Here is a 13,999-nt window from a genome sequence, read left to right on the forward strand (position 1 = left end):
GTGAACTTGTATTTTGCCATTCAGATATCTTGTGTACCGAACTCTGCCTGCCTGATTTATGCCTGTTGGAATTAAACTACACTTTCTGTCATTGACATCCCAGGGTATGAGTTGTGTTTGTCAATCAACCCTGGAGATATTTGTTATACATTTCAGTTTTGTTCTACATTTTTGTCTAGCTGAATGCTGGTGTGTATCACACTTCCTGGTAGACATCCTGTCCCTCTTGTTGGTCTGGCAAGAGATTTTCATCAACATCACTTCTGTTTCCCCTTGCGAAGCACAGAGGGGAAAATGTCCTGGCGATTCACATTTCATTACTATGTCACATGACTGGTAATATGCAAATATAGCAGATATCACAAACACTCCATGTCATAGATATTTATGGAATATACATGTATGTCTGACAGATTTTGATAATTGAATGGATCATTTTGCATTGCTTATTGTAGGCAATTGTACTTACTCTTTCGCATACTTGTGCCAAAACACATGCAATTTGCTTAAATTAATGTAAAAATTCGAATCAGTTGTGAGCAAGAAACTACTTGTTCAGAGATTTGAAATTATTGTTTGGGAAAAAATTATTCTCATTTGAGAAGTGAGCCAAAACAATTGAGAAAAACTGTAAAACACACCTTTGTTTCTTCAACCATTTCTGATTGCTAGTATCACGTGATAAATGGATACTATTACATATATGAATACATCAAGATTGATATATCGACACAAAATACCACATAAAATACTACACAAGATACTGTCATAACAGCTGCAAATTATCAAGCATACAGTGAGGGAAAAAATATTTTATCCCCTGCTGATTTTGTATGTTTGCCCACTGACAAAGAAATGATGAGTCTATAATTTTAATGGTATGTTTATTTGAACAGTGAGATACAGAATAACAACAAAAAAATCCAGAAAAACGCATGTCAACATTTTTATCAATTGATTTGGATTTTAATGAGTGAAATCATTGTTTGATCCCCTCTCAATCAGAAAGATTTCTGGCTCCCAGGTGTCTTTTATACAAGTAACGAGCTGAGATTAGGAGCACACTCTTAAAGGGAGTGCTCCTAATCTCAGCATTACCTAAATGAAAGACACCTGTCCACAGAAGCGATCAATCAGATTCCAAACTCTCCACCATGGCCAAGGCCAAGGGGCTGTCCAAGGATCTCAGGGACAAGATTGTAGACCTACACAAGGCTGGAATGGGCTACAAGACCATCGCCAAGCAGCTTGGTGAGAAGGTTACAACAGTTGGTGCGATTATTCGCAAATGGAAGAAACACAAAAGAACTGTCAATCTCCCTCGGTCTGGGGCTCCATGCAAGATCTCACCTCGTGGAGTTGTGATGACCATGAGAACGGTGAGGAATCACCCCAGAACTACACGGGAGGATCTTGTCAATGATCTCAAGGCAGCTGAGATCATAGTCACCAAGAAAACAATTGGTAACATACTAAGCCGCGAATGACTGAAATCCTGCAGTGCCTGCAAGGTCCCCCTGCTCAAGAAAGCACATGTACAGGCCTGTCTGAAGTTTACCAATGAACATCTGAATGATTCAGAGGAGAACTGGGTGAAAGTGTTGTGGTCAGATGAGACCAAAATCAAGCGCTTTGGCATCAACTCAACTCGCTGTGTTTGGAGGAGGAGGAGGAATGCTGCAAGAACAACATCATTCAATTTGCAGTGGTCTCATAATTTTAACCCTGCTGTTCCTCACTCAAAACCTTCCTTTTCGACTTTTTTGGAAAGGAAAGAAAAAGGTGCAGTGTCTCTTAATATTTTCCGGAGCTGTATTTTTTATCATGACATCAGATAGCACCAGTATACATAAATAATCAGGGTTGGGTAGGTTACTTTTTAAATGTAATCCATTAAAGTTACGTTACCTGTCCACATTTATAATCACCCACCGGCGGCCCACTAGCTTTTTGCTGCTGCGGCCGCCGAGCGTTTGTGCAAAGCGTCTGGCCAGCGGCCGCCAACGTCAGTGCAATAAGCTTATGAATGGTGGCATAACACTACAACTACAGTCAGAATTAAGAACATTCACACAGAGCTATAAATATATTAAGAGGATAATGCAATCATATATATAACACTGTACATAGCAGCAGTAAAAACATATATATATAAGGAATAGGCTACAGTACTGCAGCTTAGCAGCAATTTTGGTTGTGCTGGAGATGTCATTCATATTCATGGCAGGTCCCTTGTACCGCTGCGACATCTCCCACCTGCACGGTCAGCTGCCCCTTTCTGGTACCTGGAGACCTGGTTCTGGACAGCCTCATCAGTGGCATCCCGGTTGGAAAGATTCTTCCTTATGGCTCCTGCAATACAGTAATCAGATATTGTACTTAAATGGTCTTCATGAATGTTTCATGAAGACAACATACTACTGCAACTATTGTCTTATTTTTACCTGATTGTAGAGCCAGCCGTGCCCTCGGCTTGACATTCTTTTCAGTCAGACGTTTATCAGAAGATAAAAAGCACAATGAAATGTCAATAGCTTAATAGTGAAATAAACAAAACTGCCATATACATGTAATTTCAGAAAAGCTGTACAGTATTGGATTTCAGTAAAGGGCACACGTTCAGACAAATGCAGTTTCATTAAGACAAGATGCTAGTGTAATTATAGTCTTGTTTTTACCTGATTGTAGAGCCAGCTGTACCCTCTGCTGCTATGTACAGTGTTATATACAGTGGGTACGGAAAGTATTCAGACCCCTTTACATTTTTCACTCTTTGTTTCATTGCAGCCATTTGCTAAAATCAAAAAAGTTCATTTTATTTCTCATTAATGTACACTCAGCACCCCATCTTGACAAAAAAACCCAGAAATGTAGACATTTTTGCAAATTTATTAAAAAGAAAAACTGAAATATCACATGGTCATAAGTATTCAGACCCTTTGCTGTGACACTCATATTTAACTCACATGCGGTCCATTTCTTCTGATCCTCCTTGAGATGGTTCTACTCCTTCATTGGAGTCCTGCTGTGTTTAATTAAACTGATTGGACTTGATTAGGAAAGGCACACACCTGTCTATATAAGACCTTACAGCTCACAGTGCATCACAGTGAATCATATGGTCGAAGGAACAGCCCAAGGAGCTCAGAGACAGATCTGGCCAAGGTTGCAAAAGAATGTCTGCAGCACTCAAGGTTCCTACGAGCACAGTGGCCTCCATAATCCTTAAATGGAAGAAGTTTGGGACGACCAGAACTCTTCCTAGACCTGGCCGTCTAGCCAAACTGAGCAATCGTGGGAGAAAAGCCTTGATGAGAGAGGTAAAGAAGAACCCAAAGATCACTGTGGCTGAGCTCCAGAGATGCAGTAGGGAGATGGGAGAAAGTTCCACAAAGTCAACTATCACTGCAGCCCTCCACCAGTCGGGGCTTTATGGCAGAGTGGCCCGACGGAAGCCTCTCCTCTGTGCAAGACATATGAAAGCCTGCATAGAGTTTGCCAAAAAAACACATGAAGGACTCCCATTTGACAAATAAACATTTGAAAGAGATATAACACCAGGCCTATCGCCTATCATTGTTCTGAGAAAAATGCGTCCCAGTAGATAACTAAATAACATTGTATACAGCTCGGCTAAAATTATCGTAGATATAGCCTAATCTGTTTTTACCAGACATCCAACCAACCAAAACCGGAGAAAATTAAACTAGGCTTCAGCCATCAGTAAACTGGTTATTCCAGCCCACCTTTGCGCGCATGACGATCACACACAACTGAGGCGCGCAATTCTTATTTTGGTTCAAATAACAATGTTTTTAAAACATGAAATAATAAAATCAAACATGCAATGTATCATAATTATTTTGCACACCTATTCTTTTTCAATTGAAGTAATCCAAAGTAATTATAATTTTTTTCTAAAGTATCTGTAATCCGATTATTTCTTTTGGTAAATATTTCTTTGGTAACGTAACAGATTACAGTTACAGTTTTTTTGTAATTACTTGTAATCAGTTACTCCCCAACTCTGTAAATAATTAGAAATAGTAGATTACAATTCATTAGAAATTAGAAATAAAACAGAAAGTGAAATGAAACAACCCCAAAGAAATTCATAATACAGTTTGCCTCAATTCTTTACACGTTTTCTGAAAGCATGGCTCATTTTCTCAAAACTCTACAGCAAACACTGCATTCAAAACAATGTTGTCTTCGCAAAATGAAATTATATCAATGACACACACAACTAACACTAACAACTAACTGAACACTGATGTGCTCAGTGGAAAAAACTATGATGAGGGGAAAACCCTGCTATGATAAGCTTATCAGTAGGCCTTTTGCATTTTTTCATTTTTATACTGAAATACTGTATACATCTCAGCACATAGATGGACTTCAAACAAAACAAACAATTGAAAAAATTAAATAAGCCTTTTATACTGTAAAGAAAATAGTTAGGCTGCATCTTGCATTTGACATTCATTGGCAAAAAGTGTAGTTTAGAACTGCAAAATTTGTGAAAAGTGGGAATTGTGTTTGTATTTGTGCAGAATTGGTGTATGATAAGGTACATTCATTTCAGGTTTTGTTCATTGTGTCTCAAGGTCTAATGTTAATACAGTTTTTGCCCATTGCTTGAACACGTTTTGCAAAACTTGGCTCATTGTGTCAAAACTCTACACACAAGCAAATAAAACACAACACTGGGAAATAAACCATTCACATCTATGTCAAATTGAAACTCTGCTATCAAAATCTAACAATCCTTTGTCAAAATGATACCCACTTGCATCATATGAATACAGTTTCAGATCAGCAGCAACACACTAGACTCCTGCCGTCTGTTGGGGTCTGGCCACAGGATCTCAATAATCACAAGCAATGTCTTCTCTCGCTAAGCATCGGGGAAAATATCCCCTTGTGTGCCGAATCCATCCCTGGATTGACCTCAACTCCAAAGTCTCCCTTGGCCTGTTCCATTGCCTGCAGAAGAGGCATACAGGCATGTGGTTGGCAGTCATATACATGACATCTCCAAGTGGAAAAAAATTCCTCTATATGATTCAGAAATGGCGAGTAAGGGGGCAAGTACACAACTTTAAATTGATCATGGTTGGTGAACCGGTTCTGGACCAGAGCAGCCTGATGGAAACTAACATTATCCCAGAAAACAACAAATCCTGTACAACTGCATCTTGAAGTGCATCTTGAAGTGTGATTATGTGTTGCGCATTATAGGGACCCAGTTTGGCATGATGGTGCAGTAGCCCTCGAAGACCTATGGCAGCACACAATGTGATATTTCCCCTGCACTGCCCCAGGACGTGCACAATTGCCTTTTGGCCAATTATATTACGTCCCTGTCATCTGTTTTTGCTACCACGTCCTCCTCTCTCTTTCTGTCTTCCTCTGCCTCTAGCTCTCCCTGGCTCCATGCTTGCAAAGTTCTCAGAATGGCTTAACTGAGGCCTTTTTGTAGCTGGCTGGTGTTCAGTAAGTAAGTATTTTAGGTGTGTGTCTATGTCTTTTCAATTAACCAATGTGTGTTGTATTTTGAATAGATGTGTTTTCCCAATGGTATCCTGAGATTTCATTTTTGAACTAAGTGTCTTATGTATGAAATAGTGTGAAGTGTCTAGGAGCAAGTGTGTTGCAGAAAGGAGCAAGTGTGTTACAGAATTGCAACTAAAGTGCAAAGCAGCGCTTTTGTTTAAGGTATGGTTACACTTTGTTTAAGGTATAGTAACAACAACTTCAAGTTATGTTACTTTGGTTTAAGCATGTGTCTATAGTGTTCAAGCAATGAACAAAAACTGTAATTAATGTGTAATATTGTAGCCTGTCATTCCTTTTCTTCAATGTCCTCAGAATTTTATGATCCCTGGATTGTGTTTGAGAGCCAATCCTGCAAAGTGGAATCAGGCCAGTCTACTGGAAAGAACCTAAAAAAACCTTGACATGGAAAATGGCAGGAGGTACGAGACCTGCCACACACCCAGATCACACACAACCCCCATCCCTCTCACACATACTCTGCCAGGGACACCACATCTCTTTGGGTCGGGTGTGTGTAAGTCAGTAAAAATAGGGCAGTTTATATTTAGCAAAAATCTGAGTATGGTGTGTCCTTTACTCTGTCATCCTGAGCACTGTGTCTGGGCACATGTGCACATTCATTTTTGTGTATGTAGTGGGTGTGTGTGTTTGTGTTGATGGTGTGTGTGTGTTGATGGTGTGGGTGTGTGTGTTTGTGTTGATGGTGTGGGTGTGTGTGTTTGTGTTGATGGTGTGTGTGTGTTGATGGTGTGGGTGTGTTTGTGTTGATGGTGTGTGTGTGTTGATGGTGTGGGTGTGTGTAGTGTGTGTTGATGGTGTGGGTGTGTGTAGTGTGTGTTGATGGTGTGGGTGTGTGTAGTGTGTGTTGATGGTGTGGGTGTGTGTAGTGTGTGTTGATGGTGTGGGTGTGTGTAGTGTGTGTTGATGTTGTGAGTTTGTGTGCATGTGCTAATGGTGTGAGTGTGTGTGAAGGATGTGTTGACAGTATGAGTGTGTGTGTGTGTAGTGAGTGCTGAAGGTGTCAGTGTTTCTGTGTGTAGAATGTGTTAATGGTGTGAGTGTGTGTTTGTGTGTGTGTCTACTTGAATTATTACTAAGGACTATTAAAGTCAGGGTTACACCATTTAAGTGAGGTCTTTTTGGGGAAGTTTGGGTTAGTCATTAGCTGTTAGATTCAAGGTTACGGTTAGGGTTAAAATTAGATTTTTGCAGTAAGTTTTAAGGTTACGATTAGGGTAAATATAATATTTCTCAGTCCTCACATTGATAGGAATTTGAGACTGTGTGTGCTGATGGTATGTGTGTATCAGTGTGTGTATGTACGAGTGTGTGCGGACAGAAAGCAGGTCCCCTGTCTCACTGCTATTTATAGTAAGAACAAATCCCAGATATGGAAAGAATCCTACTGGCACTGGTAGAGAAAAAGACAGGAGTGAGAGAAAGAGAAGTACAGAGAGAGAGACAGTCGGAGCGAGAGAGAGAGCGAGAGAGAGAGCAAGAGAGACAGAGAGAGAGAGAGAGAGAGAGAATGGGAGAGGTAAAAAAGGGGAGCTAGTATCAAACGTGAGAAGTGACTTCAACAGGTAAGAGACTGTACATTTGTCAATCTTAATGTTTGTATGGTATCTACAGAAACATTCACATATATGGAAACCCCACCTTTACATCACAAAAATGTTGGCATGCCAGAAGAACAATAACAATCAAATAAAGTTTATCATTAGAACGTTTGTAGAAACTTTGTAACATCTCAGAGCTGTTTTGATATTGTTACAAATGTTGCACAAATGTCTACTAGTTCTCCTCTGTCTCCTGTCTGTCTCCTCTGTATCCTCGTTCTGTCTCTGTCTCCTCTCTCTGTCTTCCACTCACCCTGTCTCTTCTGTTTCTTCTGTCTCTTCTTTCTCTCTGTCTCCTCTGTCTCTGTCTCCTCGTTCACTGTCCTCTTTCTCTCTGTCGTCCTTTTTCTGTCTCCTCGATCTGTCTTGCTCTCTCTCTCTGTCTTCCTTTCTCTCTCTGTCTCCTCCGTCTCTTCTGTCTTTGCCCTCCAATTCAATTCTATTCAATATGTGTTTTATTGGCATGAGTGGATGGTTGCCACGGTTGCCAAAGCAAACATGTTTTGGTAGCAATAGTGATACAGTACATAAATAAATACAATGAAACTATAAAAGCACAATTAAAATAAATAAATACAGTATACCAAATAATATTGATAATTCTACAGAGAATAAACATAGCAAGCAAGTTTATTTATATAGCACAATTCATACATAAAAGCAATTGAATGTGCTTTACAAAGAAAAAAGAAAAAAGATAAAAATACAATAGCATAAAAACAAATACTCAAATGGAAACATCAAAACAACATCATAATAAGAAAAAATATAATAAGAAGAATAAAAATGGGATAAAAATATAGGAAGCTATAAAAGCTTTAAGGCTAAACAGTGTGGTTAAGTTTAAGTGCTCAGTCATAGGCACTTGAAAAGAGAAGTGTTTTTAACCTAAATTTAAAAATGTATACGTTTGGGGCATGTCTAAGATCTTCTGGTAGTTTATTCCAGTTGTGTACAGCATAACTGCTAAACGCACCTTCTCCATGTTTAGTTTGGACTCTGGGCTCTACTAGCTGTTCATGGAACTAAGAGCCCTGCTTGGTTTATATTCTTCAAACATATCAGAAATGTATTTGGTTCCTAAAACATTCAGAGATTTATAAACTAAAAGTACCACTTTAAAATCTGTTCTGTAACTGACTGGAAGCCAATGCAAAGATTTAAGAACTGGAGTGATGTGCTCTGTTCTCTTGGTCCTGGTTTACATTCTGAATGAGCTGCAGCTGTTTTACAGTCTGTTTGGGGAGTCCAGTTAAGGCCATTACAGTAGTCAACCCTACTAGAGATAAAAGCATGCATGAGCTTCTCTTGGTCTTTTTGAGACATCAAACCTTTGATTCTGGCTATATTTTTAAGATGATAGAATGCTGTTTTGGTGACCGCTTTGATATAACTGTTAAATGTGAGGTCTGAGTCTATCAGAACACCAAGATTAAGCACTTGATCCCTGGTTTTAAGGGCCAGAGTATCCAGCTCTTTACTAATACTTGTTATTTTATTTTTGTTGCCAAACACATTCATCTCTGTTTTATCTTGGTTTGATTAGAGACTGTAACTGTAGACAGATGTATTTATGTGCTATTGAGCTGTTGTCACACGGTTTGAGATCCATTTATATTTGAGTATCATCAGCATAGCTGTGGTAGTTAATGTTATTGTTCTGTAAAATTTGGGCCAGAGGTAGCATATAGAGATTGAACAGAATCGGCCCGAGAACTGATCCCTGGGGAACTCCGCAACCCTATCAGATTTATGATTACCAATGGTGACAAAGTAACTCCAGCAATCTAGATAAGATCTGAACCAATCAAGGACATAAATAATCATAAATAATAATACAAAATTTACATTCTGGGTGCTATTGTATCTCTTGTCATGACATTCAGCTGCTGGGTCTATTGTTTTTATATTTTCATTCAAGAGAATGCAGATTTTCTCCTCAGCAGATAGTTCCATAAAACTAGCAATAACTTTCAAGAAATAGATATCTCTAATTGACTCATACATACAGCAGTAGAGTTGTAAGTGCTGTTCATTTTCAACTTCTCCTGAATCATAGTGTTATCATAATCTTTCTCTCATCACCCATGTTTTTATGCCGTCCTGTCTCTATAGCCAGGCTATTGTCACTGAGTTTCTTTTTTATATTCTTTGATGAATACAAGGTGTTGTGCTAACTTTATCTCTATTCAGAATTTGGTAACATTAAAATTTTTGATTACATTTGATTTCATTTTGCCAATAGTTAGTGTAAGCATTTTGGATAGTGATTTAACATTTTTGGAGTTTTGTTACAAAAGACAAATAGTCAGAGTCGTGTATAGAAGTACTTTGTGTTCGAGGCGGATGATCAGGGAGTTATTAATTCGCAAAAACCAGTATGCAAATGGTGCCTTCAAACTTTTGAGACTAAAGGCGGAAACATTTCCAACTCAAAGACAGACATGCAGAATTATTGAAAGAATGTAAGTGAGTTTCAATTCACATCACATTAACAACTTATCCAAAGTCTTACCCTTGTTATATCCTTATCCTGAAATACACTGTACCATTATTTTTAAGAGAGCTGGAATTGCTGTGTAGCCTAGCCAACTATGTTCCATATAATGTTTGCAATGGCTTAACCTCTTAAACCAGAACTAGAATGTCGCTAGGATGCCAAGGTAGCCAGACAAGATTGGCGGTATGGCCTCGCGAGACTAGCAATAGCTAAAGGCTACTGTAATTTAACCATCGTAGTAGTATTTTACTGTTCTTACCGTTTAGCCTGTGTCATCTGTCATCAAAATATAACGTTAGCATTTTAGATAAATATTTCTGGAATCATGGTCTGTCACCATTTCAGTAAATGTAAACTACTGTATTGTACTGTATTGAACTACTGGTATTGGTATTGACTACTTTCTGGTATCGTGACATCCCTAGTTCGGATAATGTAATGCTATTGTCCAGTTTTGTTAAATTTTTCTATAATTGTAAATTATAACTCTTTTAATTGTTTTATGACCAGTTTTCTGGTTGGGATAAGTAATTTTTCTGTGAATTTATCCACCTTATTCTCGGGGTGGCTCCTGTAGAAATGATTATGGGTGCAACTTCCGGTGAGATAGCAGAAAGAGACGTCTCCTAGTGTTAGCCCCAGCTAGAGTGATACAGATAGCAGAAAGAGACGTCTCCTAGTGTTAGCCCCAGCTAGAGTGATACAGAAAGACAGAGTTTCTTTCTAAAGAAATGTTAACTATAATTTAACTAACAATGGTTTTTGTTTTAACATTTGTTGGCATTATTATTTTTATAAAATGTCATTGCGGAGCTCTGGTACCACTTGCGCTGTTCGCGGCTGTACTAACAACCAGATTAAACTAAATCTGTGGCTTCAACAACAGTGTGTTGACCACACACCCGCAACAAAAAGGGATTGTTCTTGTGACAAACGGTAAAGTTTCCATCGCCTACCAACATATGAGGAATACAAAAGAAAGTGTCTGAAAAACCTAGCCACGAAGAGACCACCCAAAACCTTGTATGTGAGCTATTTTTATTTTGTGGACAAAAAGCTGACGGAGGAAAACCTGCATCCTACTTTGTGGTTGAAAGACCTCCACAGAAGAGACGTCGGGTCCTCAAAAGGATTGACAGCAGTGCCAGGAGAACATCAGGTAGGCTATGATTGGAGGTGTAGAGATGACACGGCATTGTAGTGTTTGTTTGGTAACGTTGATGACAACCAATTAATTCAGTTAGTTCATGGTACGAAGTGCAGGGCAGCTTTAAACTAAAGATAGTTTATTATGATTATCTGTATGTTGAAAAAAATCCAGATAGTAGCCTAACATTAGTTAAAAAAAAAAACTCTCCCAGATCTATATATATATATAGCCTAGCCTCAGAAACTAAAGCTAAAATAGGCTACATCATCAAAACTAAATAGTATTAGTAGCACAATCCAATAATGGTAGTGCTAATGTCGCATACCCAAATATTCTCAACCTACATTAGAAAATTGCCTATTATGAAATAGTTTTTAGTTACAAAATACATTGAAAAAAATGTAACTATCAAAACAATCAACACTTTACCTTCCAAAGTATTGCACCTGCATGGCTGCAAGATCGCCCTGGTCCAGCAACACATGAGCACCCAGCTGTTTGTATTTCACCCAACGATGAAACTAAAACCCAGGACCAGTGATGAGGGACTTTAAGGCTCTGAATAGGCTCTATATCTGCTTTAAGGTAGACAAGGTTGTGTCCCACCTCCTTTATTAAAACGCGACCGACTTTATTGCTGTGGAGGTACTGACTCAGAGTTTTCAGGTTATTCATAGCTTCACTGTCCGTAGCAACAGAGTTGATAAAGTAGCTAAATACGCTAGTGTACATTATCTGAGGACACTTTTTCAGGTCGTCCTCCCATCCCTCAATAGTAGAAGGCAGAGGTATAATCACATTGTCCCTTTTGAGGTGTAACAGGCTGTGTTACCACATGTTTTATTTCCCAAATGCTCGCAATGACTGTTTATGACCGTTACCATGGCAATCGCCGGCTCGGGAAGTCGTACCCATAATTCACGCAAGGTATCATGGGAGCTAGGAATAAGGTGGATAGAGGTTTTCAAAATGTCGTTTCCAACTGTCACCATCGTTTATAGGGAGGTCTTGTGTTTTTCCAGAATTATCTAATTTCCTCCATAGTTCTCAAATATTATTTTGAATGATTGACTCTTCTATTTTGTTAATCTGATTTGTCATGTAAAGTGATTTTTTTCTCCTTTAATGATTTATATTGATTCCGGGTTTACAGGGTTTTTGGTTGGATGAAAGTCTTAACCGTTTTCTGGCATTTAAACATTCAATATCAAACCAATATCTCCTTTGATTGTTTTTAATTTGTTTGGGATCACTTTTTTAAGATTGGATTTTCTAGCCAGTTTAATGAATGACTGTATTAACACCACCATTATCTTTAAATTTGGTAAAAAGAAAACTGTAAAACGTGTTTACAATATCAATGCTGTTTCATAATCTACATGGCTTGTTCTTGTCCACTTGTGAGTGGTAGGGGTGTAACGAGGTGGAAGTGTGGAGGAACCAGACGCAGGCTGACTTGCATTATAATAGTTTAATTTAATGAAAACAAACACGGAATGCAAAGAACAAACTGATATAAAGCAAAGGGGTTGAAGTTATAACAGCAAAACGAAACTCAGCACGTACATGCAACAATTAGCGAGTGAGGGGAGCCGAAGAGAAACATTTAAACACATACTTATGGAATGATTGGGACCGGGTGTGAGTGACACAATTAGACATGTGACACAATTTACAAGTCCGGGATGTGTTTGTGTGTGGATGGGAACCGGGAGTGCACGGGTCATCTGATATTTTTAGATGCATTTTAATGTGGCAGTGGTCTGACAACGACAGTTGTGGCATGACCATAAAGGCACTGAATTTCTCATGTTCCATATCTTTTATGGCATAGTTCACCACACTATTTCCTAGTGCCGAGCAGTAAGTAAACCTACCCAGAGAGTCACCCTTTGTTCTGCCGTTAACAATATACAGCACCAGGCTTTTACAGAGATCCAATATTTATTACCCATTTTTGTTAATATTGCTGTCATTGCTCTGTCTCTGTCTCTTCACCTGGGATTGATACACAAATGTACTATAATACATATGTGTGTTTTCCTCTAGATCTATGTAGTCTGGTTCTTCACCAGTTCTAGCATTGTCAGAATAGAGAATTAAAAGACAATCTTATTTAAATATGGTAATTCAGATGGTGGTACAGTTAGCTCTGGAAATATTTGGACACTGACACAATTTTCATAATTCTGTCTCTGTATGCCACCACAATGGATTTGAAATGAAACTGAGATGCAGTTGAAGTGCAGACTTTCAGCTTTAATTGTAGGGGTTGAACAAAAGTTTTGTATGAAACGTTTAGGAATTGCAACCATTTACATACACATTCCCTTTATTTCAGGGGGTAAATGTAATTGGACAAATTAACACAATCATAAATAAAATGTTCATTTATAATACTTTGTTGAGAATCCTTTGCAGGCAATGACTGCTTGAGGTCTGGAACTCAGGGACATCACTAAACGCTGGGTTTCCTCCTTTGTGATTCATTGCCAAGCGTTTACTGCAGCTGTTTTCAGTTGTTGTTTGTTTGTGGGTCTTTCTGCCTTAAGTATTGTCTTCAGCAAGTGAAATGCATGCTCACTCGGGTTGAGATTAGGTGATTGACTCAGCCATAGCAAAAAATTAAAAATCCTGGGTTGCTTTCACAGTATGTTTTGGGTCATTGTCCATTTGTAAAGTGAAGTGCTGTCAAATCAACTTTGCAGAATTTGGCTGAACCTGAGCAGACAATATATCCCTATACACTTCAGAATTCATCTGTCTGCTTCTGTCTTCTGTCATCATTAATAAACACTAGTGACCCAGTGCCATTGGAAGACTTTACCCTGGAAAGCATCCTACAATCATCCACCACTTGTCTTCTGTGGACGTCCAGGCCTTTTTGTGTTGCAGAGCTCAGCAGTGACTCCTGTAGACCTCTGAAGATGTGCCATGGTGTCTGGCACCACGTTAGCAGCAGATCCTTTAGGTCCAGTAATTTGCGAGGTGGGGCCTCCATACATCAGACCTGTTTGTCCAGCACATCCCACAGTTCAACACATTGAACTTGTTGTTGTGTTCCTCAAACCATTCCTGAACCATTTGTGGCTTTGTGGCATGGCGCATTATCCTGCTGAAAGAGGCCAATGCCATCAGGGAATACTGTTACCATGAAAGGGTGCACATGGT

The 13,999-nt window shown here is 38.9% G+C and overlaps 1 protein-coding gene across 2 annotated transcripts in view; it reads left to right on the plus strand.

Annotated features, from left to right (window-relative positions):
• Positions 1-4,979: 4,979 nt before the first annotated feature.
• smpx (small muscle protein X-linked) overlaps positions 4,980-13,999 on the plus strand; it is a 29,339-nt gene continuing 20,319 nt past the window's right edge. The window contains exon 1 of one of the 2 annotated variants that reach the window (XM_029116072.2): positions 4,980-5,978. The gene's annotated coding sequence lies outside the window, so the exon portion shown is untranslated. Of the gene's footprint in view, positions 5,979-6,582; positions 7,143-13,999 lie in introns of those variants that run through there. The other variant, XM_013131843.4, reaches the window with a different exon arrangement.

Source organism: Esox lucius, chromosome 21 (genome assembly GCF_011004845.1).
Source record: "Esox lucius isolate fEsoLuc1 chromosome 21, fEsoLuc1.pri, whole genome shotgun sequence".
Lineage (NCBI taxonomy): Eukaryota > Metazoa > Chordata > Actinopteri > Esociformes > Esocidae > Esox > Esox lucius.